A 24,473-nucleotide genomic window follows, 5' to 3' on the forward strand; every position below is an offset into this window, starting at 1 on the left:
CTTTTCAGGAATTGTTCTTAAGGCAAAATTTCAGATCAAACTTCAAGTTTCTAGGCTGGGAAAAGAACAATATGGAAAATTTTGGTGCAGTCCCCGTCTCCTTTGCTGCAGTTGAGCGTGAGAATGTACGGATATGAATGACTGAAGACATGATGGAGATGCACATTTCTCAGGGTTAACCTTATAGAGCTGAAAAAGAGATTCTTTTTCTTTGGGAAAGACACAGAACTCATACATTACAGAGCTATGCAATTATCCGGTTAACAACACTACTTCTAAGATGAAGTTAGCAAGACATTCCCCAGTAAATTTCACAGGATTTTTATCTCTTCTCCCTTCCCTGAAGGAAGGGTGGGCAGGGTGAATTAAAGAGGGAAATGTTTTGTTATAAACTCTCTGAGCATCTTTCAATGATACCAATATAACACTGTGATTAGAGTGTCGCCAGGCATTGTTTTAAGTGAGTAATATCAAAACATAGTGCCAATAAGCAAGGAAATTAAAGGAAGACTCAGATCTGACTCTTATTGCAGCTTTATTTATAGTGGAGTCTTAGACTGTACTGCTAGAACATCCTCAGCCTAATGCTTGCCCTTCCAGGACTGAGAAATCATGCAGAATACAATAAATGCATTGTTTCTCCTATTGTCAAGGTGTCTTCTACTGATGAGGAATCAGGACCTCTTAATCATGACTTGTAGTATTTCTAGTGAATTTTTTCCAGGCTCTTCCCCCCCAGTTTGCATCCTGCCAGCAAAACATCGCTAGTGGACCAAGCTGAGAGCAAGCATGTCACTGACTTGTTTTACCCAATGGTCATCTCTTCAGCAACAAGAGGCAGGTGTTTCACTTTCAGGATATTGGGGTTTCTCTCAGCCACATGTTCGCAATGATCTAGTTAGGTGATCTCTTTTGCACAACAATTTTTTTGTAATCCTCTGTCCACCCTCCCGTGGAGGAGAAGCTCCCCTATAATTAGTACCACCGGCTCTGTCAATGGATTCCAGGCCAATGTGCAGAGTAATTGCTGCTCAAGATTACTTATGACACAAATGTTGACATTCTGTTGGCATAACTTGCAATAATGTATGCAGATTGCATCCTTCTAGTGCCTTAATTATTACTTCTCCACAAGAAATAGTCAGGTTACCCTCTGCTTTGATTTGAAGGAGATAATTCCCCCTTCAGAAGCACGGTTGTTTAGAGAAAGGGGAAGGGCAAAAGGAGAGGGGAGGGATGGACCAAGATGCCGTGTCATGGATTTTCCTCCACATGGGATGCGTCTGTAGCTCAGCCTTGGCTACATTTTCCTCTTTTTATCTGCCTTACTATGGGAGTGGGGAGGTCTCTCTCAAGGTGAAACTTTCCCTGGAAAAACAGAGGAGTGCTGCATTTAATGAGCCAAGGCAGATGTCCTATTCAACACCCAGCAGCATGCATGAAAGTACTTAGTATTTAGTATCTGCAGTGTGGTAGTGTCTCGAGGCCACAACCAAGGTTGAGGCCTTGTTGGGCTAGGCCATGTATAAAACACCTGGTTAGATAAAATTCCTGACCCACAAAGTCTTAGCTATAAATTAAACAGGAAGTGGAGTGAGGAGAGAGGAAAAAGAGATCCATTCGCAAAGCACAGATCAGTGTGAAAGCCAGCAACAGAAATCTGGCAAATTTGACACCATCTTACCCTTGTAGTTTGCATTTCCCCTCTATCTAGAAGAGTCCTGGGAAAGCTGAGAAATTGCTACACAACAATACTGTGTTCAGACAAGTGTATGGAAAGAGAAGAGCAACAGAGCTCTAGAAATCCAGTCTAGGAAAGGAAACACAAGGCTCGGATTCTCTAGCATATTTAATATTATTATTTCATTTTTATAAACTGGCAAATACCTGAAGACATTTAGAATAGAAAGTGAGACACCAGAAAATATCCTTCAAAGTATATCCTTGGAGAATACAGCTGCACAGCAACAGAGGATGAATTCCTGAAGCTCTGTAAATAAACCTGATAAAGACTCATGTTTTAGACATGGGAGAAGCTGACTACTCCATGTCTTTGCAAGGGAAGGCAAAAATCTCTGCAGGAGGACATGCAACTGCTTTGATGTGGAGATAATTAATATTTTTCCTGATCAAAGCTCCTTCATATATGAGTTATGCAAAGGTTTAATCTGTCCTGCTATATTGACCATTTATATTGACTCATTTATTCTGATATCCTGCATGAGTATACAATGGTTGGAGAAATTGTGTCAGTCAATCATTCACTTGTACCGGGTTTTAAATATTGCATTACATATGGAGCCAGCTGTATATAGCTTACATTGGAGAAGGAAAAAAAGCCTTTCCAGGCTTGGCTGAGTTGAGATCTCATTCTCTGGCTTACATGGCAATTGATGCTTTTATTTCATGGGGAAATAACTAATTTTCTTTTTTAAAAAAGAGCCTGGTGGACTTCTTATCTCCATAACCTCCCCGAGGCACTGAACTGTGAATGTCACCCATATGCTGGGTGCATTTCCCTGAGCTGCCTTTTTGGTTTCACTAATTGTGTCCATGTTCTTGCACTGTCTGATGGAAAAAGAACAGGTCTGCTAAGATTAAACTGAAAGGGCTTGTGAGAAATGGGTCTCCTGAGATAATTGGTGGAGGATAATTGACATAATTGGGAGTGCTCACTTTCTTTAAGTCCTTTTTGGTCATGAGGGATCGATTTTCCAGGATTTAGATAAAAATGGACACCCACCTCAAAATACTTTTCTATTATTGTCCCAGAAACCAATTAACACAAAGAACTGTGGCCATTCTTTCCTCTTGGGGACTAACTGAATGAAAACCTTAGAGTATATTTAAGTAATAGACCTAGATACTGTAGTTATCTAGTTCTCCAGCAATTCTAGGCACAATAAATGAATAATAAATCATCCAGGTTTTGGAGGGCTTGAACTCTGACTTTTCCAAAACAGATTAGGAGAAGCTTTAGAACAGATAGATTTGTTAGATCTAATTAGATCTAAGAAATCTTGGTGGTATTCTCCCAACTGCTCAGCCACAGCTGCAGGTCTGGGTTGCAGGGCATCCCGCAACGTTCATACTTTTTCATGCTGGATTGGAGCCAACTGTCCAGGAGTAAAAATTAAGTTGAATGGGATATTGTTGTGGTGAGTATTTTACCCCTTTTTTGGAACTGAAGCTGACCTGGCAGGACTCTCTTTCATGAACCAGTTTCCTTCTGCTTTATTCAATAAAAGCATGAACTGCTGCCCAAAGTGCGTGTGCCTGTGTGTGTATATCTGTGATAGCATGGTTTTGTGCAACGTGAACTTTATGTAGGAGCATGGCTAACCCCTGGTCCAAATCTCATGTGCATTTTCCAGGAATATTTTACACTCACTTTCTCACAGATTTGAGAAATTTTGCATCCAAGTTGACTTCTTTTTTTTCCCCCCTTCAGCCTGCAGCCCCTTTTGTCTCTGCTTTCACCCTAAGATCATTCTTCTCCCTCCTCAGCAAATTGCCTTTCCTTTGCCTCTCATCTCAGCCAGACAGAGGCAAGCACGGTGGACCCTGGCCCTTCCACACTGGGGTCTCTCCCACAGGACCTGCCCCATCTCTGCCTGCCCTAATTCCTGCTGCTGGCACTTGCATTTGCAGGGAGGGAGTAAGACACGAGGGGTCACACTGTGGGAAAGCTGCATCCCATCCAGGACAAGAACACACGTGGGGAGAAAGAAGAGGATGGAGCCTGTAGAAGGGCAGGAGAAGGGTGAAGAGCTGGGGGAGGTACAGAAAGCAGTGATGACAGCCTCAGAGCAGCAGTCAAATCCCTCCCTCTTGCTCGCAAGCAGACACTTGAGCAGCTGCTGTTGCTCTGAAGGAGAGCTGATCCCTTCCCTTTGCTCCTGGCCCAGATCTTTCCCTCCCAGCCAGCTCCCTCCAGGGCAGGGGCCAAGATCGGGGCAGCATCATCCCAGCCCCTGTCTAGTGGGCTGGGGAAGATGTTCTCTTCCCACTAAGCTCCTTATCACCATCCCTTCCCATCGTCCCTGCTCTCTCCTCTGATGAAACACAGCCCAGGTTTGTTTAGTCAACTTCAAGTGAAATGTGGTGTGTTGGCCAAAACCCTCCATGAAAATCCTGTTAATTTGTTTGATGAGCTGACTCCAGCTGCAGCCAGACGAATAAACGCTGATTGGCTCTTTTGCTTAAACTCTCCATAATGAAATGAGCCAGCTTTGTGCCTCGGCTGAGTATGCCAGCCGGCTCGGCACGAGAGGTGGATGTGTGGGGAGGCGTGGGAAGGCGGGGGGGAGCAGGAGGCAGGGGGAGATGCGTCTAATGGCATCATTTCCATTTCACAATAGCTAATCCTGCCTAAATCAATGAAGCCCTGGCATCCTAATGAAATTGGGTTGGAACTTATTCAGTTTATGATGAGCTTTTTAACCTCGTCTTCTTAATTAGCCTAGTGTGGGGTTGAAATGGGAAAAAATGGAACGTTTTTCTCCCCAGCCCATCTTTCATCGACAGCGTAGAAATGGTGAAATTAGATGCTAATCTGCTGGTTGGGTTTAAAAATAATCTCTGCTTTTAACTCTCCTTGGGGAGTGTGAGGGGAAAATAAAGCAGGGTTTTCATGTTTATGAGGTTGGCACCTTCCTGGAATGTGCAGGTGTTTCCCAGGTAGGAGGGAAAGGGGCCTCAGAGGGTCCTGCAGAAGGGGGGAGTGGGGACTGTCCCCTTGCACAGACTGGGGAGGAAGGGAGAGGGGAGAAAGGCATGAAAGAGAAATCTCACCCTTGTTTGTGAAATCAGTTTAAAGAGAAATGTTGCAGTTTCTTCACTGAAATGACACTGTTTGGAACCAGGTGGGATATTTTGACATAGGTGGGTGTCTTGAAGAGCATTCTGGTGAATCTCTGAGAAGGAAGAATATTGGTGGCTACCCAAGTGCAAAGGGAAAGAACCAGCTTGAAGGAGGCCAAGATGCTCCAGAGAGGAAAGGCTAAACTCCTCCCTGGCAGAAGTGCTCCAGGTCAGGAAATAAAATATGTTTCTTTGTATGTAAAGCTTGTTTTCACATCAGGGGCAAGAAAACCTCTCTGCAACCCCTTGAGTCCATTCTTCCAAGGGAAAGGAAAACCAGACATCCATTTCTCTTCACACCCAGGAATAATGACTTGGTGAAGTACCACAATACTGGGGACAACTGGGAGGTCACTGAGAGCCATTTAGGTAAACAAGAAGCTCTTCATCCTCTGCAGTTTTTCTCCTCACAGAGAGAGGGAAGGAAACATACCTTCTTTTCCCCATCATACTCTCCAGCAGAATAAAATGTGACTTTTTCCCTAAATAATTTACAGCCTGCCTTCTTCCTGAAAGTTTTGGTTAGTACAAAATTACACTTCTTACCCTTTAATGCTCTGATGAAATATCCTTCCATTTATAATTTAGGAACTGGCAGCTGGTAGTAGCAGGGCAGGTGTAGTGCTGGCGTTTGCAGGCAAATCCCTTGGCACTTGGTCCCGGGCCATGGACAGAGACAGTGCAGGAAGAACTGAGGACAGGATCCATGCAGAGACATCCCTGCCAAACCTGTGTTTTCTGAAAGGGTAAAGAACAACTGGGAAACCAAGTCTGGTGCACCTCGGAGGGATCTCAAGGCAAGCAGAAAGTCTTAGAGAGATGTTCAGCAGAGGCAGACTGGATCCTCGATTGAGATATGAGCCTAAGGAAGGAGAAATGAGGTCAAAGCCTAGCTCTGTTGTAGGCTTCCTTTGTGGCTTTGGTCAGTACTATAAGCTTGGATCAGCAAACGTGCCTACAGTATTTGTAGATTGTGCTTAGGTTTAAATAACCTCCAGTTTTCACAGAACGGGGCTTCACATCTTTGTGCCTGCAGAAGAGGAAAACCTCTTCCTTGCTTTAGTGCTTTAAACAGGGAGAAATAATTACTTCCTTTTTTAGAGACACATTTTGAAATACAACAGGTGTTTTATTGCTCCTGGAGCATTATCACTGTGCTTCGAGTTCAATTTTCAAAATCTTAAAACCAGTAACAATCATCAGCGTTCAGGTTTCATCCCACATAAGCTCTCCCTTGTGAAATTTACCATTACATTTTGAGAACATTTATTTTCTCTTGTCATTTTCTGCTGGTAAGAGCTTCCTTTGCCCGGAACACAGAGAGAGGTGCAGACTACCTTATCCCAACCTATCTTTTTGGACAATACAAGGGCACAACCATATCCCACCACTGTAATGACATGAAAGAAGCTCAGGGTAGACCCAGGCATGGACATGGTGCGTTCAGCAGCAGGAGCATTTCCCAACCTGTACCATAGAGGATATCAGGCAAAGGCAAATGAGGAAGATATCCATCTAGGTGCAAATTAGGGGTGGTACTTTTGCCCTTCTCTCACTGCCCATGGCCTTGCCTGTGAGGTATAGTTAGCCCTGAGCTCCTGTAGCTCCCCTGTGCAACGGCTGTGCAGTGCTGGAGTGCCTCTGGCCATGGGCTTTTCACAGATATTTCATTAACGTTCAGAAATGTCACTTACTTGCTAATAATCTACCAACATTTAATAAACACAGCCCAAGAGTTTTATAACCTGTTAACTTCCAAGTGGCAATAATTAAACAAAAATGATAAATAATTAAGGCCTAATTACATGGTATCAGTCATTTCATTTTCCAGCAGGCATGTTAAGTGCATTTGCCACTACTGATTGGGGGCCCATTCTGCAAGCGCTCGGCACTTTCTCTGCGCGCCTGGATGGAGAGTCAGGTTCCATGCAGCTTTATGGTGGAGAAGAAAAAGGAAAATGTGCTTCATTAGCCGGGTAATTGTCCCCTTCCACCACTGAAGATAATTCCCACGGAGGCTGTTGCATGACTTTGGGAAGCCATCAAATAGAGCCATTTGTGTCTCATGTTTCCGTGATAGACTGAGATGTAGGAAATGGGACAGATGCAGAACAGCCCTGTGCCACACGCAGAGATACCTCTTTCACTCTCCTTCACTTTGGATCTGGATCCCAAACTGACATTTGTACATTGGGCCCTACATAATGGGATGAAGCAAAACCCAGTGAACAGACAGATGGCAGGCATTTTAGACAGTTATATTAGGATCCAAACTCATCATGAGATCCACAACTGATGTAAATCAGCAAAGCCCCACTGTAGCACCAATTTACAGTATCTGAAAATATCTGTTTCCGAAGTATTTTGGCGGGATATTGAGGACTATCCTGAGGACAGAGCCATAGCTGGAGGGGCTCTCCATAGCCTGTCAGCTAAAAAGCACAGAAGGGCAGAGCATGGATGGAGCTGGCAAAAAAGGGAAGGAGTGGACAGCAATATAGCTCTGTGAGGGTCAGGGTATGCAGCAGGTGCAAGTCCAGGACACTGAAGTCCTCTGTGCTCTTAATGGACAAGGATAGATGGCACAGTCTGATACAGGCTAATGAAAGGGGAGATGAGCTGACAGTACAGGAGACTGAAGCTCTCAGTCTGGCCAGAGTGCAGGGGTAGTGCAGGGCTGGTGAAAGGATCAGGAGGGAAAGCATGCACTAAATCCACTTAGTTATCTGCTGCCAGCACAGCATTTGTCTGCTACAGGGAATAAATGGCCTCCATAGCTTTGAAAGCAGGGAATTGGTTTAATTGATCTCTAGTGGACCCTTAGTCAAGGAGGAGCCTTGCACATGCTTTACCTTGCTTCCCTGAAGCTGTACATCGAGCTGGTTTGCTTCAGTTAATTTCCAAATGGTTGCAAAAAGCTTCCTGATATTCAGGCAGAAAATTCCACTCCATTTTTTAAGCATGTTCCAGTTCATCCCCTCCAGATAGAGGACATAATCTGATTTTCCCCGATGAATCTATTTCCTTATTTTACTCAGCCCAACTGTTGCAAGTTTTGGTTATGTCTGACGGTCCCTCGGCACTTCCCAACATCCCAGTGCTGTCACCTTCATCACTGTCGGCATAGATTACACAAATTTACTGCAGTGTGGGGTGGGGTGAGTTGCAAATGCAGTCATAGAAGTTTACTGTTTCTCTGCTTTTCCATTTGACTCCATTACAGTCTACTGGGTAAGGGCTAGAGACCTTTATACTGCAGAAGAAGAGTCTGTTTAAGTCAGAAAGCATTAGCTATGAAGATGATCATGCTAAATAACTTTGACTTCTTCTAGGGGTTAAGGAAGGACTGTGCATTTTAGAACCTTCCTACTCAGCTCGCAATAGTATATCACCAGCTGCTTAATGAGCTTTTATGTTTGGATTCCAAGACAGCTATGGATTTTACTTTTCAATTTGTTTTTCTTCTCCAGATGGAAAGAGAATGAGGCTCAGCTACAGGGTCAAGTTGTGGCCACTAAGTTATCATGTTAGCTCTTCAGCAGGAACTATGTGTGACTTGAAAACCCACTGCAGATGCAGTGCAACACAGCTTTTTTTATTAGGGGATAAGCTTGGTTGAATTACCTTACATTTGCCATACTGAAGGAGTCCGTATCACATCAGGCATGGAGCCTCAGCTGAAAAGTGATAACTCTTAACGTGTGGTGTCTGAGTGCACATTTTCACGTTTAATTGCACACTGTGGGCACTAAGAAAGAAGTCTAAACCAGAATCCCAATGCAACATCTATTCCTCCTGCTCTTACCAGCCATCCCTACCCAAAAATAACATTCACACCCCTGGCCACTCACTCATTTTTCAGCTGAGATTCCAAACTGCTTGGGGAAACACAAACTGCCTTGCTAGCAAAATCTATCCTGCGAATCACAGAGAACCCTCAACATCCACAGAGAGCTCAATATTCCCACTTCAGCAGCTAGGGACTCAATCAGGCAAGGTGTTTCTTTACCACCCGGAGCATTACATAATGAAATGCTGAGGAAACCACCTCGCATGGCTAGAAAGTAAATTCTCCACGGGGGAGAATATAGTGAGAGAAGCAAGTGGAGATGCATTAGCTGAACAATGCAGATCCTCACAGAAATGGGGGCACATGTCAGCTGCATCCCACTGTGAATGATGTGTGGTGCTGCGTTCGAGGAAGTGAAGCATCTTCAAGCGCGTTGGATTGCACAGAATTGCGGGACTGCTGTTAAGTAAGTGGCAGCCCCATCGCTGGATAAGTCTGTGTGCTGGGCTTGGTGTGCCATCAGGGACGTAAGGGCTTATTCTGACCCAAAAGCAAATGTTCTGGTGTGGATGGGTTAGTTCAGGGCATTTGGGATTTGATTTGAGGTTTGATGGCACACATATGTGTGGTTTTTGAGTCTGTGGATCTGTTAGAAGATCCACCTTGGAAGAGGAGAAGAAGGAAGTACAGTGGGTGCTTCCCGTCTTCCAGGCACCTGCTGCTTCTAGCATAGATTATTTGCAAAATGAGGCAGTGGGAATGATTTCTCTTCAAACGACACCACCTTAGGTGATGCCTTACCCCACTGTAAGGAGAAGGTAGATTGCTTCATTCTGACCAAAACAAAATTTCTCCCAAAGATGGCTGTTTGAGGGGCTATTTCCACACTAAGATCCCCCTTAGCAAGAAACAATGAGCTATTTAGAAATATCTTAAGTGCTGATTTTATAGAATTCAGTCAGGAGTGCCAGTGTAGCCTGTTTGGAGTGAAAAATAGACCTTCTGTACCAAAAACTGGAGAAATAACTGCGTTTCTCCATTTTCTAGCTGCCCTGGGGTAGCTGTGTTATTTCAGCTTCCATACTAAGTCCAGCCATCAGGGTGCACTGCTGTGTTGGGTGATTTCACCCTGGGTTAATGCAGCATCAAGGAAAATGGGTTCCTGTTTAACACAGCGGTAGTTCAGAGAGCTATTGTTGGATGCTCTATCCGCAAGAAGAAAAGGATCTGCAGAACATGCTTGCTGGGCCATTTTCTCCAGCAGCAGCAGCAGCGAGATGATATGGAAAGTGTGGACATTACAGCAGTGGGAATACAGAGATCTGACCTAAGGAAAAAGGCCTCTTTCAGGGTGGGAAAAACAGATGCAGAGGGGGTAGTGTTAAATCTCTGAGTGGGACTGTTCATGGACAGATGCTTCTTGAGATGTTACCAGCCAGCCTTGCACCTGCTGCTTGGACATGACAAATGTGCTTTTCGCCAAGAGCCTAGCCTGCAAGTAGCAACTCTTTGGCATAAGACAAAAAAGCACAAAGTCGCTAGAAGCTATGCTAGGCTTATTTCCACAGAAGCCACTCTCCTGCTTGCCCTGCAAAGAGCTTACAAGGACCCAAAACATCCTCACTGTGACAGGGTCCTTTTCCTTCTGCCACATCCCAGTTTGCATTATTCGCCCCTCTCAACACCCACTATGGTGCAAACTCAATTGCTTTAAACTACTAGAGGCCCTGATCTGCTCTGCCATATATGTTGGTGTCTGGGCATTAAATATTTATTGAAAGATTCATTATTTGGGCATTAAATATTTAATTGTACAAGGGAATGAACTGGATGATTTGTATTTGTTTTTTATGAATTGTCTTGGAATCGGAAATGCCTGGTTTCTAAAGGGCAGTGTTTTTTCACTCCTGGCTTTTTTGTGGAAGTGCTTACTGCCTGTCCTTCAGACATCCTTTGCCCCACAGTGACTGACTGCCTGTGCTTGGGAAATTAACTTTGCTATCAATGTGTTTGTGTTTTGTTCACAAACCATACGGTTTAAGACAATCTCTTTCTGCTCCCCCCCCCCATCCCAATCACAAGTCACACACACAGAGAAAAGACTTTAGATGCTCAAGCATCAATATAATTGGTTTTGTTACCAGGAGATGTCTGGTTGTGTTCTGTGTCTTTAAGTGAAGTTTATGGCCTGAAAGGTAATTGATTTGCAATGGTATTTAAGACAAGAGCTGGAGGATACTGCTGTGCTCTTCTGCAATACAGCAGCCTGCAGAAAACCATTGCTAAAGTAAAAACATTGACTTTTTTTGTGATGTGGTCTCTTCTGATGCACTCAGCAGGGATGAAGTTTGCTCTATTTTTACAGAATTGTCTGCTATTTTTACAAAAGCAGTTTGGGCGCTATACAATCTTTCAAGTTATGCTGTGACTTAGGCAATGGGTGCAGGAAGGAAGGGAAGGACACTCCACCCTTTTGATTACTGCTCCCTCCTCTATTTTTTGCTGTGGATTAGCTTGTTTTTCCAAGGAAAGGTAGTTTTATGAAAGAATCAGGCAGGGCTGGAGAATCTGCTGAGGTTTAGCTACATGGTGTATAATGGCACAATGGGAGGGATAAATACATTGATGATTATGGGTAGGGACAGTGCCAGGATAATATTAGAGGGTAGGATTAGAGAAGGTAGAGGGGAAGATTTTCCTAACACACTTGAGCCTTTTGTAAAATTGGCCTATCAGAAAAACTGCAAATTGGAGTCAGAAGCAGAGATGGGAGAACATAAAAGTCCCAAAGTCGATGGCAAATCTCCTTCTCCTTTCAGTAGGGTTTGAATTTCACCTACCCTCTATGGAGCAGGCATACAACAGCAGCTGGGTATTTTAGATTTAAAAAAAAAAAAATTTAAAAAAATCAGACAATCTCAGTTAATATACCTGAGACACCAAAAGCAGCAAATTCTTATTGCTGCTTACAGGGCTTGCTGGAGTCCCCATCCTAGTAACTTCAGAGCACAGTCATTTCCCTGGGCTGAAATTATGGAGGGACTGGGATTAGTTACTACTGCAGTATGAACAGTAATAGGCAAGGTGATGGTGGTAATAGTCAAATAGATCATTTTGTGCAAAGACTTCTGTCAGGAGCTAGTAGATCTTCTCAGGGAGAGACAAACTGCCAGAGTTCAGTGTCTATGAGCTTTCCAGAAATTCACCTACACAGTTAATCAAGTCTCCCAGGATATAGAGGCCCAGAGTGAGATGTACATGGTGGCTTCCCATTGTTGCACGCTGTGAGGAATCACAGCATGTGATCCTGGGAGAAGTGGTGTTGATGTATCAAAAATTAGGGTGCAACAAGGACAGGGTGACATTAAGAGAAACTTTTTCACTTCTCTGACATGGCTTTCCAAAGGAATGTCTACCATGTGCTTTGACTCAAGTGAATTTTCATTCTTATGCTAGGCAATTTTAAATTAAGGAATTTGCCACATTAGAGTTTTGCCACCTCCGATGGAAACGGAATGCCTTCTGTGAGCCAAATGACTTCAGAAATCTTGCTCAGAGGCAAAGCTACAGATGAGTAAAATCTACTTCATTTCACCACATCAGAAGTCAAGCCCAGACTAGAAAGTTTATCAACGATTGTCACAAAATGGAAAACAAATAAGCACCTCGTCCTGACTGCATGAAGAGATTGGCTCCTTATTGCACAAAGCTTGCAGATTCTGCAAAATCCCTCCAGTGTGCTGTCGTGGTAGAAGCTGAAGCTCCACCGAAGCAGGCAGTGGGAGCAAGGAGATGCACACAGTTACGACCTTTGCTTCCCATTGCCTGGCTCTTAGTGTCTTTCCCTGTTTCTACGTTAGGGAATAGAGAGGCTTCAGCCAGCAAAGGTGTCTGCAACACCTTTGTTAGACTTTCTGCTCTGTATATTAACTATTTGTTATGTTTTTTTAAACCGACACCTGAACGTTGTCCTTTCTCCTATTACAGGGAGTGACAGATTCTCTGCATTCCCCTTCTTACCTTCTCCACCTTAAGGGGAGGCAACTCCTCCCCACCTTAATCTTTTATACACTCACTGAATAATAACCTTTTCTAGTCATTTACTTAGCAAGGATTTGTCATTCCAATATTTCATTAATCCTAGAACATAAAAACCAAAAGATGTGTACACGGCTGAGCAGCAGCATATAATACCTTTGGTAGTATTCACAGCTTAAATATAACACACACAGTGTAAAAGCAAATAAGTTTTGAAGAGAGGTGTCAGAACCACTATTTTCCACCAATTTTGGGGACCACTGACTTTTGTCACCAGAGTGTTAATTAGGCATTAGGAGGAGACAAGGGGATTATAGCAGATCAGAACTCCTCTGTCTCAGGGAAACCCCTAGCTGAATCAGCTGCTATTAGCAATAATGTAAATCCAGGCAAATGTAATTTATTCATGTAATTTTGTTCCATCCCTGTGCCAGTGGCTCCACGTTGATCAAGGGACTGCTCTGAAAGTTGCCAGAGATGCTCTCTGCCTGCTGCTCAGGGCGCTGTCCCTCTTACACATGTTTTTTTTTAGGAATGTGCCCACTCTCTCAAACATCTAGGGAGCACTGCTTTTGTGGGATTATTACAGAACCTCCTGGGGAAAAGACAAATCAGACTTTTAATCTGCTTTTCTGCTTGCCACAAGCTAGACTCAGCTTCCGGCCACTAAAGGCACTTCTGCTCTTCTCTGCTCTGTCAAAGGACTTAAGATGATCAATTTATAATGTCTACAGAGTGCTAGGATGAAAAGATGTTCTGAAAATGCCTTGGATGAAAAGATGCTGTAAAAAAATAATCTTCACCCTGATAGACTGATTACAATCTATTGTGCCATGGATTAGTGGGTGAGTATTTATTCAGCTTATTTTTTTATTCCTATGTACAGATGCTCTGGACCATAATGACCCCTTTGAAGTCATTATTGGTTCTTGCATCCATGAGTAGCATAGAGGGCACATTAATAAGCTGTGTATAGAAAAAGACAATGAAGTTCCCAAGAAGTCATTAAGAGTCTATTGTGTCAGTCTGACTGTAGTCCACAAAAGATACTGAATCTTTAAGCTAAAAATATCCTTCAGAAATGCTGTTGACACAGTTATTTTACATTGGCAGCAACATCCTCCCCACATATACACATGCTACCCTTGCTAGTCCTGCTCAGAGCAATGTATGTTCTGGGAAGCATCTGGCTTTTCTTGGGATTCAGCAATCTCCAAATGGCACTCTGCACCGGCATCTTCCAGCTTTGTTAGTGAAGTGCAAGGGAAAACAGGAACTTAAATTTTAACTCTGTCCTACAAGCCCCACTGTGAAATGCTACACAAATACCCAGTTAGAGACTGCTCTTATGTCAAACGACTGGCAGTAGAAAAGAACAGAGCATGAAAAGACAGGAAGGAACCAGGTACCCACCGTGTTTCTGCCCTTTTTGGACGAATAAGTGCTCCAACCTCACAAAAGCACTGTTTCCTATGTCTAAACAAATCTTCAAGAGGGAAACTTCATCTTACTCCAGCAGCAGAGGAGCTGACCTTATATTTTTCTAGTGATACCACCCCTGGCAGTCTGCTGGGACAGGGAGAAGCCAGTCCCAAAGGTAACAAAACTTCGCAATGGATGGAGCAGCTCAGCTGACTCAGAGCTGTCGCCCTGGGCTGTCTGCAGGCACCGGCAGGCATCACCACATTTGCATGGAATTCCTCACAATTTCTGGGTTTAGGGACAATGTTTCTTTTTCTATCAGAAGCTGGAATTTGGTTGTGACTAGTCAAAATCAACACATGGAAAACAACGTATGTTCAGCCCTTGCTCTAGTCCGAAGAAGTCATAAACTAAAAGGAGAGATCACATCATCCTTAGCACGGTTATCACTGTTGACACAACATAACACAACTCCTTCCAATGGCCCAGTTGTATTGTAAAAAGCTAAACCATACCAACACAGCAGACTTACCCCAATACCTAAAACTGCTCTAATCCACTCCTGAAGTGTGTAAAATATGACAGATAATTCAACAGAGGGTTTGAAAAATCTTTTTATGTGGAGGCATCTCACCCTAACATGCTCTGATACTGCAAGAAGAGGTTACAGAGTGTAAACAGCCACTGAAACAAGTGAAGAGAAAGGTGAGAATTGATGTAAAATCCAGTTCTGCTTTTTCCCTTTCCTGCTTAAAAAGGATAAAGAACAAGATTATTCCCTGTCTTACTTGGCTGTGGAGTCTCCAATATTGTGTCTAACTCATGCTGAGTAATGCGTATTGATTGCTTTGTTACAAGCTTTATTCTTCAGTCCATCACCAATAAAAAGTTTATGTAAAACAAGATCTGAAGAAAGCAAGTGAGAGAAAGTGATCTGGAGAATGTGAATACACACAAGGCGTAAATGTTACTTTTACTTCCACACAGATACCCTACACTCAAACTGTAGCAGCAGGAATTTATTTTTCATCACCTTGTTTTAAAGCCTATGGAGGAAGGGGTTTGATTTTGGTTTTGTTTTTGTTTTCTACTTGCTTGGGTTCAAATTTTCTTAGGGAAATAAAGTACCAGGAGAGAAGGGGAAAACCAGGTAAAGATGATAAATTTACATATGAAAAAGAGTTGCTGAGCATTTTGCTGCATTTAAAAGGAACCGAAAAAGAAAGAATGAGGATTTACAGCAGGAACCCCAAGTTGACATGACAGTCTGTAAGGCTGATTTTCTCTAAACATGACACAGTGATGTGGCAGGCATAACTACCAGCTTCTCAGGGGCTTCTGGGGTGAAAATAATTTAATTTCCATGGCCAAAAATTATTGTATGCTATGGCCTTTGCTAGGATGATAAATGAAATGGGGCTAGTGATAATGATACTCTATTTGTGAAGGGGAATGCTCCCCTCTATTAGCAGCTTGACTGAGATCCACCTAATTTGTTTCTTAAACACTGGAACTATTCTTACCAGTAAGTAGGTATGGAAATAGATCCAGGGGATAAAAGAGGTTTTGATGAGGGGCCAAGACCCACCCTAGGACCCTGTTACGGCACGGTACCAATACGGTGACACAGCTGCGGTGCTGGCGAAGGGCCGTGGTGTTCCCCGGCTGGTGCCACAGCTCGCAGAGGGTCCCCTGTGCGCGCTGCAGGCGGCTCTTTGCTGAGCCCAGCCCTCCTCGCAAGCTGCCTTTGTGCTGGGTTTTCCTGCAAAGCATCACAAGGACGTTTATCAGTCTCGGTTCTTGCGGTTCCATTAACTTTTCTTGGCCTCAGACAATAAAGCCGTGGAGTTAATTTCATTCATTTAACCAGTGGGAAGAGGGTGGGGGTGAAAAATAGACAGAATGCATTTTCTTTTTAATCTGATGGATATAGGATGCTGTGCTCACATCCCCGATACAGTCAGCAGTGTCAGCACTCGCTAGCTTCTTGAGCTTTGCAAATAATGACTCACTTGGTTCAGTGGTCAAACTGAAGCAAAATCATGGAGTAAAAAAAGTGCTTCAAGGTTATTCAATGAGTTGTTTTGATCCAAAACTGAAAGTTTACTTTATTTTAAGGCATTTATTCCTGCCTTTTTGTTGTTGTTTTCTTTTCTAAGTAGCAGAGGATAAAGAGGCCAGTTTCAAAAAGAGAGTATTATTTCAGAAGGGGCAGTAGGAGCATTCTGTTAGGAAACAGAAATGTGGGAAAATGTTTCTACCTCTCTTTTTGTTTCTTAGTTTTAACTTTGTTTTTATTGTCCTAGCTGAAATTCTTCACATGCTGAGCCTGAACTGACAATTACTGTTAATCACTCCCCCCAGATGCCATATATTGGTGAATTAGATATTTTCACAAAGAGTGTTGCCTTAATCTCTTCCCATGATCCTGGTTTTGCCCAGGTGATATACAAGCAAAGAGCATTGTAGCAGACAATAGAGTTTGTTGTTGGAATGGGAAGAGGAATTGAATTGTCTGCTGGAACATCAACATCACTTTTAAATAATGGAATTGGAAGAGGAACACACATGGAACACCCCCTTTTTTTTTTTTTATAGCCACTCTTCAGCTTGGAGACTGCCTGCTTAGGCCTGTTTATCACCACTGTGCTTGGTAGAGAAGATGGTCCTCTGTGCTCCAGGAAAATTGAAGAGTGTGGATCAAAAGCATAACCATGGGTCACTAGAGGGGGATGCCAGATGGAAAGCAGAGAACAGTGCCTAGCAAATTTGAGAGTAGTGAAAACAAAAAAAGAAGCTCTACTACCCACTAGTATTACGAGTCTCCCTCCTCTTGGAATTAAAAATGGGCTATTTAGCTCACTCCAGTAGAATTTTGTTAAGAAGCTGCAAGCTGGAGTTGATAACCTTCCAGTAAACCCAGATAGGAAGCCCTCTCAAATAGATCCTTTTTACCCACAAAATAAAGGTGTTGGATATTTGTGTTACTCTCCATCGTTCGTGTTTAGTTAAAGAAAAAAAATACACCATCTCTGTATCTTGTGATCCTGTTTGAAAACTTTGGGCATGTGTCACAACATGATTAAATCACCTGCTCTACAAAGATGTTATTTAATAAATTACAAGGGAATTCAAATTCTGAAATGAAAGAAAAAGAAAGAAAATGGCCTAAGGGACAATAAAAAATTATTTCAGCTAAGCAAGGCATTGGAGGGATACAACCTGCTATTGGAATTATGCATCCTCCAATGTGTTCTGTCTGTGCTGGATGAACAGCTCTGTTGGTCATTTTTGGTGAACAAGAGCAAAAGCTGTGACAGGGCTGCACTGGTAATGCTTCACCACTGACACGCAGCCACCTCTGGGCGCTGACAAGACAGAACTGTAGAAAACTGTATGCATGAAGGATAAAGACAGAAAAGAGAGCGTAAGCAAAAAGACTCACATCTCTTTGAAAGCTGGGAGATTTGGTACAAAATAACCTCAGGCTACCCTGGCAGGGAAAGGGTTTTGTGTTCAGTGGCTTGTCATCCACAAGAGTTTCTTGGTCCATGTTTGTTGGGGGTTTGTTGTCGGTCTGGGAGAGCTGTTCGGCGCAGATAGCTGTGGTTGGGCAGGTGCTTCGCGCACAGCCAGCCGAGACACAGCTGCACCAGAGACAGCTTTCTCAATCTCTTAGAAACAGGAGTTCAAGAGCCAGATAATCCTTGCCAAAGCTTGACAACTTCCTGTGGCAGATGTCATTTTGGACACGAGCAACGAGTTATTTAATCTCAAGTACAGAATCTGACTTGTGATAGCTTTAACCTGTCCTATATCCACTCAGAGCACCCTTATTTTGATAGGTACAGCAAATTCCTTTCATTGAATCAGGAACAAGAGGTTTTTGCTGTGTTTGAGTGACTGAAAACCCAAATGATTCTCTTCCTAATTAGCCTAATGAGCCTTTTGGCTCTCACATGATGACAAGTAAATGAATTTGCCCTTTCCTTGACAAGTTCTTATGGGAATGATCCGAAGTCTTTCGTAACAATGCATCAAAAGTACAAAGTCATTAAAAACAGTTGTCCAACTATGAAATTAGTTATTGATTAATATTGCTTCCAGACAGCCATATTGTTCATTCAAAAAAAAAAAGAAAAAAAAATTCCAATGTTCATATTTCTTCATGAAAGTAGGTTATTGAAATATGCAAAACATCTGAGATCCTGAGGTCATAGGTATCTGTATTTCTATGCTCAGACACACACACTTTTTTCATTTGGAGCTCAATGGAGGTCTTGCAATTAGAAAAAGTAGTTGATCACTGTAAACACCTTAACTAATCTTGTCTTGAGATGCCCATTCCCATTGCAGAGATCGGTTTCTCCTGGAAGAAGCCTTACTAAAATGAGCAGAACTAGTCCTTCTGTGAGTCATAGGAGGGTTGTGAAGCGTAGTTAAAAAAAGAACAGAAGGCTCCTGAAAGTAGCTGAAAGGCCCATGATCTGTGAATAGAGCCAGCAAATAACTGAGTCATATCAAGTGTTATTAAGGGCCAAAGGAGTGGCATTAGAGTGAACGAGAGTGCAGAACTGGCTGTGATCAATGGCCCCATCTCCACAAGGATGATTTCCATGGTCACCCAGACAGGTCAAGAGGTATGTGTCTGTGCTTTTATACCATTCAGCCTCCATAGTCCCTCAGTCTTTGAATGGAGAAGGAAAATGATGTAGGGAGAAAAAAAATGGGGATTAGTGAAACAATACTTGTAATCACACTAACAAGAAGGTCTGTGCTTTTTTCAGGTGGTGTGGGTCAACAAGCAGAAATGACTGGCTTACAAGAGTGTTATAACTTTGTACGTTTAACATCATAATGCATTTTGTGATTCTCTCCCTTTCACAGAAGTCACATTTGTCAGAATCTCAAAAAATTCCAAGTGCAGTTCAGGTTTCATTTAACTCTGAGGTAATTGCCAGTCGGTACTCATTTGTGGGCTGAGCTGATCAGAAGTTTTCAAAAATATAGTAGGCTTTTTCCATATAAATATTTACTTACCAAAACCAACATGTCTGGGAAAAAAAAAAAAAAAAAAAAAGAGCTTATTTCCCTGAACTTTCAGTTCTCAGAGGAGTCTGGACCAGCAAATGGCACAGTTGTAATGTTGTTCCTCCATTACAATTGCCTCAGAATGATTAGTCTTTGATTTCATCCTCAGATGATTAGTCCCTAGGCTCAATTGCTTTCAAACGAATAAAATACCAACTATTTGTGTTTTCGCTTCTGTGGGAAAAATTCTACTTATTGTGATAAACTAAATAGATTGTTTTTGTCTGCGTGGGGTTTTGTTTTGAAGAATGAAATAATTTTGCTGGAACTGAAACTCTGATTTCTGAGCATCTCTAATTCAACTCTTCTACCGCCTGTTGATTTGAGAAACAGTTTGCATACCTGATACAAACATCTCTGAAAGCTTGAAGTGAATTTTGGAAAACATAGCTGATTTTTTTCCTGTCTTTCTCCTCTCTGGAAAGGAACTGCTGAAATGCCCCACACATGCCTGCATACCCACATCTACGAAAATGCTAGTATTTATGCTTTTCCCATCATACCTTTAAGGATGAGCAATCATTCAAGAAATGCTCTACTTAAAAGATATATAGTCCTTGCCCTCTTTTTTAATATAATGTGTTCAGATAGTTTGGAAAAGTTTTAGATAGTCATCCAAAGTGAATCTTATCAGGTTTGTCTATTATTTCTTATCAAATCTGAAACATGCCAGGCATAATTTAGATTGAGATATTTGTCATTTCACAAACCCTTGTTACATGTCACTCAAATCCAAGTGATGGGCACTTCAAAGAAAACCAAGGTGCAGTTTTGTGCAGTTCTTTATCATTTTTTTTGGACCAAAATTTCTTACTTGGAAGCCCTCTAGTTAAGGCTTGCATTTCTGATCAATTTCCATGCATTATTAACCTAATTGGACCCAACATATATTCTAAGATTCTCATTAATATTTTTTACACATTGTGACATCTTTACCCTTGAGCAGTCAACCGAGTTTTCATCTTCATAAAAATGGGTTCCTCATAATCAGACAATACCCAATAATTTCCGGTCCATAAGGTAAATTTCCTCTATATTCTTTCAATTTTGCAGTTTTCTTACCAATCAGCACAATACGTTTCACCCTATGGATTATTCCTCCATAAGCCTTGCCACTATTGCCAGAAGTTACTACCTGGAAAGGATGCTAACGTGGGTTGGAGGACACATCAAAGAGATGACCTCAGGCTAAATGAAAGAGGACACAACTCCTGGCATTTTAGCAGATTTGCTCCACTTTTCCTTGTAATTTAGACTCTTTACTGATTCTGATCATCTTCAAAATGAATAAAATAACAATGATATTTTTGTAGTACGGTAATAACGTGCCAATAATACATTATTTACCAATATTGACTGGTAAATAAATGGTAATACAGCTCACTGATTGTTAAGTTACTTGTTAATTTATCTGTATAGCAATAACATTTTGGAGTCCAACACCTGAATACTGCAGTCTGAGCTGATACAGAAAAACATGAAAAGAATGACTCTAAGCTAAAACGTTTACTGGTGTTTGTTAGGTACTGTTGCTGCAGTAACAACGATAACCAGCCAGAACAATTATTGGGTAAAAATTTATTTTTTTATATATAAAATCAGAAGGTTTTTATTGTTATTATCTAAAATTGAACTATGTAGATTATTTTAAGTGGGTAGATTTTTGTTTTGTATCCATTAAATTGCTACCATATTAACAAGATTTTCCAGACATTAATGGATTGATTTCTGTATAATTGTAACTATATTAATTCATCCCAATTACCTCTAAGTAAAATTTAAATTAAGTTAAATCGGAGAAATTAAAAATGTTTGAAAACCCTGCATGGAAACCTTGAGGCATCATAAGATTGTCATTTCTCATCTCTAATATCATTCATTCTGCAACATAAGTAGTCTCGGTTCTCCCAAGACTTGTAAACTGTTATTTTCTGTACATTTCAAAACGGGCTTAAAGGTCTCTTCATAAAGCCAGGACAATTATTTTTTTTCCCCACTGATGGAAAAAGTGTCTCTGGCTGTTTCCTCATGTCTGCTGGTTTCTTATTGACGAAGCTGATGCATAGATGATCCATTTGTAATGTAAAGATGTTCAACTGTAAAGACAGGTTTAAATATAGAGTGGTACTGGTCTGAAAGTGAGAGAGCAGTCCTGATTGACATAGAGGAATCTTACAACACCACAGACACTCAGCAACAACGCACAGCACTTGTGTGTACTGTTGCTCCAAAAGGCAAAAATACACTGCTTACCAAGGTCATGGCTAGGATGAGCCCTCTGCAGGGCTTGGTGGCAGATCCAGGCTAAGAGAGCTTTTATCTGATCTTGGAGAACACAACTGTATTCTGATTTAGTCAAGATACGCATTGGTTTTGTTGCACTAGAAGAGTTTAAGTTGAAACTGGCTTCAGGATCTCTGATCACCAGAGTCAGAGGGGCTGTGCTGGAGTTCACATGAAAATGAGAACTGGGAGTAGAACTTCTGCACATCTAGGAGGAATTTGGACAGTGTGGTAAAGCAGGCATACACATGCCAACTTCGCATATTATTTTCTACTGTATTTTGGGGATCTCAGCACCTGATAGCTCAAGATATTTCAGCTTACTTGCATCTTAGTGGCTCGTCTCATGACTGGCTACCTCTTCCAAACGACCCCTCCAAAACCACATTTCTTCAGTTCCTGATTTCTAGGTACAGACTGGGCTAGGAAGGACCTTGGGCTGTATCTCCATTAAGGTGGTTGATAGGCTGCATTCATATGGAGATAAAAATTTATTAATAGAGGCTGTCACATTGCCGCTGCTAGCATATCATGTCTTCTCTTCAGCTAAAATACTCTGTTTAGATCATCCATGCTCTGCTAGAATTAGACAGATGCAGGTCGCACTGAGGAGAACCAATGAAAGCCATTCCCCTCCCTGCAGCAGAGTCATTCATATGGAGAAAATGCTGCTCACAGGAAAGAGATGGCTTGCAGAAAGGTGTTTCTTAATTGCATTTTGGTTCTGGACCCTCTGGTGAGCAGAGACACACTGGGAACAAATGAAAGTTTCTGCTGTTGGGAAAAAAAATGGAGGAAAAAGTTTTGCCTCTTAGAGCAGGGAAATAGTTTGAGGCTATGTTTTAATTAAAATGAATATCTGCGCTATCTTAATGTTATTGCCAGTTAAGTGTAGCAGGGTGATTTAGAGTTCTATAACACAATTATACTCCGGTAATGAAGCTCCGCAGAATTATCCCAGGAATTCAAAATGCAGAGGGGAGCAGTAGCTCTCATTTGTAACCATGTTACAACCTTTATTGTTACAGTATTTTCTGTTTTCCTCAAAGATTAACTCAGTCATATTTAAGTCTCTGGTTACATTAAAGAGATATTGGGAACGGGTGACAGGAGCTGTTTTACCGTCTCTGCAGCGGTTTGGTTCAAAATGTTCTACGAGCAGAGAGCTGACTTCCTTAACCTGTTCATGCTCTTGGTCTTTCTACCGGGGAAAAGATGTTTGGAATTAACTAGAAATATCACGTGCAGTGTGGTTTTGCAGATGAGGCCTTAAATAAATGAATATTCTAGGAGGGAAATCTCTAGCCAAGATACCTTGACAAGTTGCATGAAGCCTTGAAAGTTGCTTTACACCTTTTCAGCACAGCTCCTTCTGGTCCCTTCTAGTGTGCTGCGGAGGTCTCGCTTGCTTGTGTGCTCAAGGTTGGGTTTCCTGCTATGGAAAAGAAGGGCTGCATGGGGACAGGCATTCCCCTGCTCTACTTAGACCTCTTCCATATACATGAAAAAACACTTCTACATCTTCAGCTGTGTTTCACCAACAGAAGTTACACATTTCACAAAATTTTCTGGAGTTATGTATTTAGACTTACACACCATTGAGTTGGACGGCTGGGCAATACCTGGGTCATGTCTGTCTTCTGTACCTCAGTATGCGTTACCGTGTGAGCCAGAACATTCATGCTCTCTATAAGGAAAACGCTCAAATTCAAACAGATTCACCTTTCTGTCCATGCACATGAAATGCCTCATTTCTCCACCCCGACAATTAATATGGTCAGTCCAGAACTGAGCCAGAGCACAAGCCCTTCGAGTCCTCTGAAACTCTGGGCTTGGGTGAGATGCTGAGTGAATGTGAAAGCGTAGACACACCAAAACCTGCTCTCCCACAAGGACTCTTCACCTCTGACTGAGAAAGGCCCAAGTTTTTCTTTCCAGAAATGGGAAAACTGTTTGGAGAAAGCTAGAAGCCCTGTCAATCTTCATTCTCATTTGGAAACAAATTTGTTTAGCTTTGAGAAAAGATGAAAACCGAAACGGAGCTAACTTCACTTGAGTTTTCGATTTGTAACAAACAGATTAAAAGCGGAAAGGAATCAATACGATAATAAGAGCAATCCTCAGGAACACCTCCAAACCCCAGTGGCAGACCCCAGCAGTCTGATTAATCCAAGTAAACAGCCTGTGGATACTCTCTTCTTGCCTCTGTATTTTTTTTCACAATTTCATGTCACAACTAGGGTCCAAAGTGCTCAAAGGAGGCATATCTGTCAACCTCACAGGATTTTCAGTGTTCAAATCTAGCATCGTATTTATGCAGCTACAGAGATTCCAACTCCAACCAGGTGACACTTTTTTGGGAAAAAAAAAAAAAAAATGGCAATAAAAGTATGTTTTAAATTTCTTACTGCTCTGCTCTGTGGTTCAGTTTGAAATAAATTTGAATGAAAGAATAGTTTCAAAACTGAAATGTGCAGGTTTTGTTATATTTTAAAAATAGAATGTTTCTATTTGCTTGCTTGAAACTAATTTTAGTTTGTCCAATTCTTTCCAGTGGAGCCTTTTGCAACCATGTTTCATAGATCTTAGCAATAAGAGCAGCTCTTTCTTTCAGGCCCTGGTCTGTTCACACTGAGATGTGCTTTTCTGCCTTCAGGCCTTCTAAAATATTATTCAATGGGGCAAAATGCTGCTCAACATGCGTAAAGACCTTGCCTTTCACCTTTAGGTCAATTCTACCTCTACGGGCCCAAAAGTACAATTCTTCCATTGTTAAACTTTACCTGAGGAGTAAAGGCTGTCACCTCACAGCTGTGTAAAAACCCACAGCTTAAGCTTCAACTCGAGGAAGAAGCACACTGTTAGCATAAAAAATAGGTCAGTCTGTTTTCTGCAGAAAACATTCCTCCTGCAAATATTTGGTCCCTCTCCAATCGCTCGCTAAAAGCTCATGACCATGGAATAAAGGCTAAGGTCAAATGTCCTG

This window comes from Athene noctua, chromosome 20 (assembly GCF_965140245.1).
Source record: "Athene noctua chromosome 20, bAthNoc1.hap1.1, whole genome shotgun sequence".
Lineage (NCBI taxonomy): Eukaryota > Metazoa > Chordata > Aves > Strigiformes > Strigidae > Athene > Athene noctua.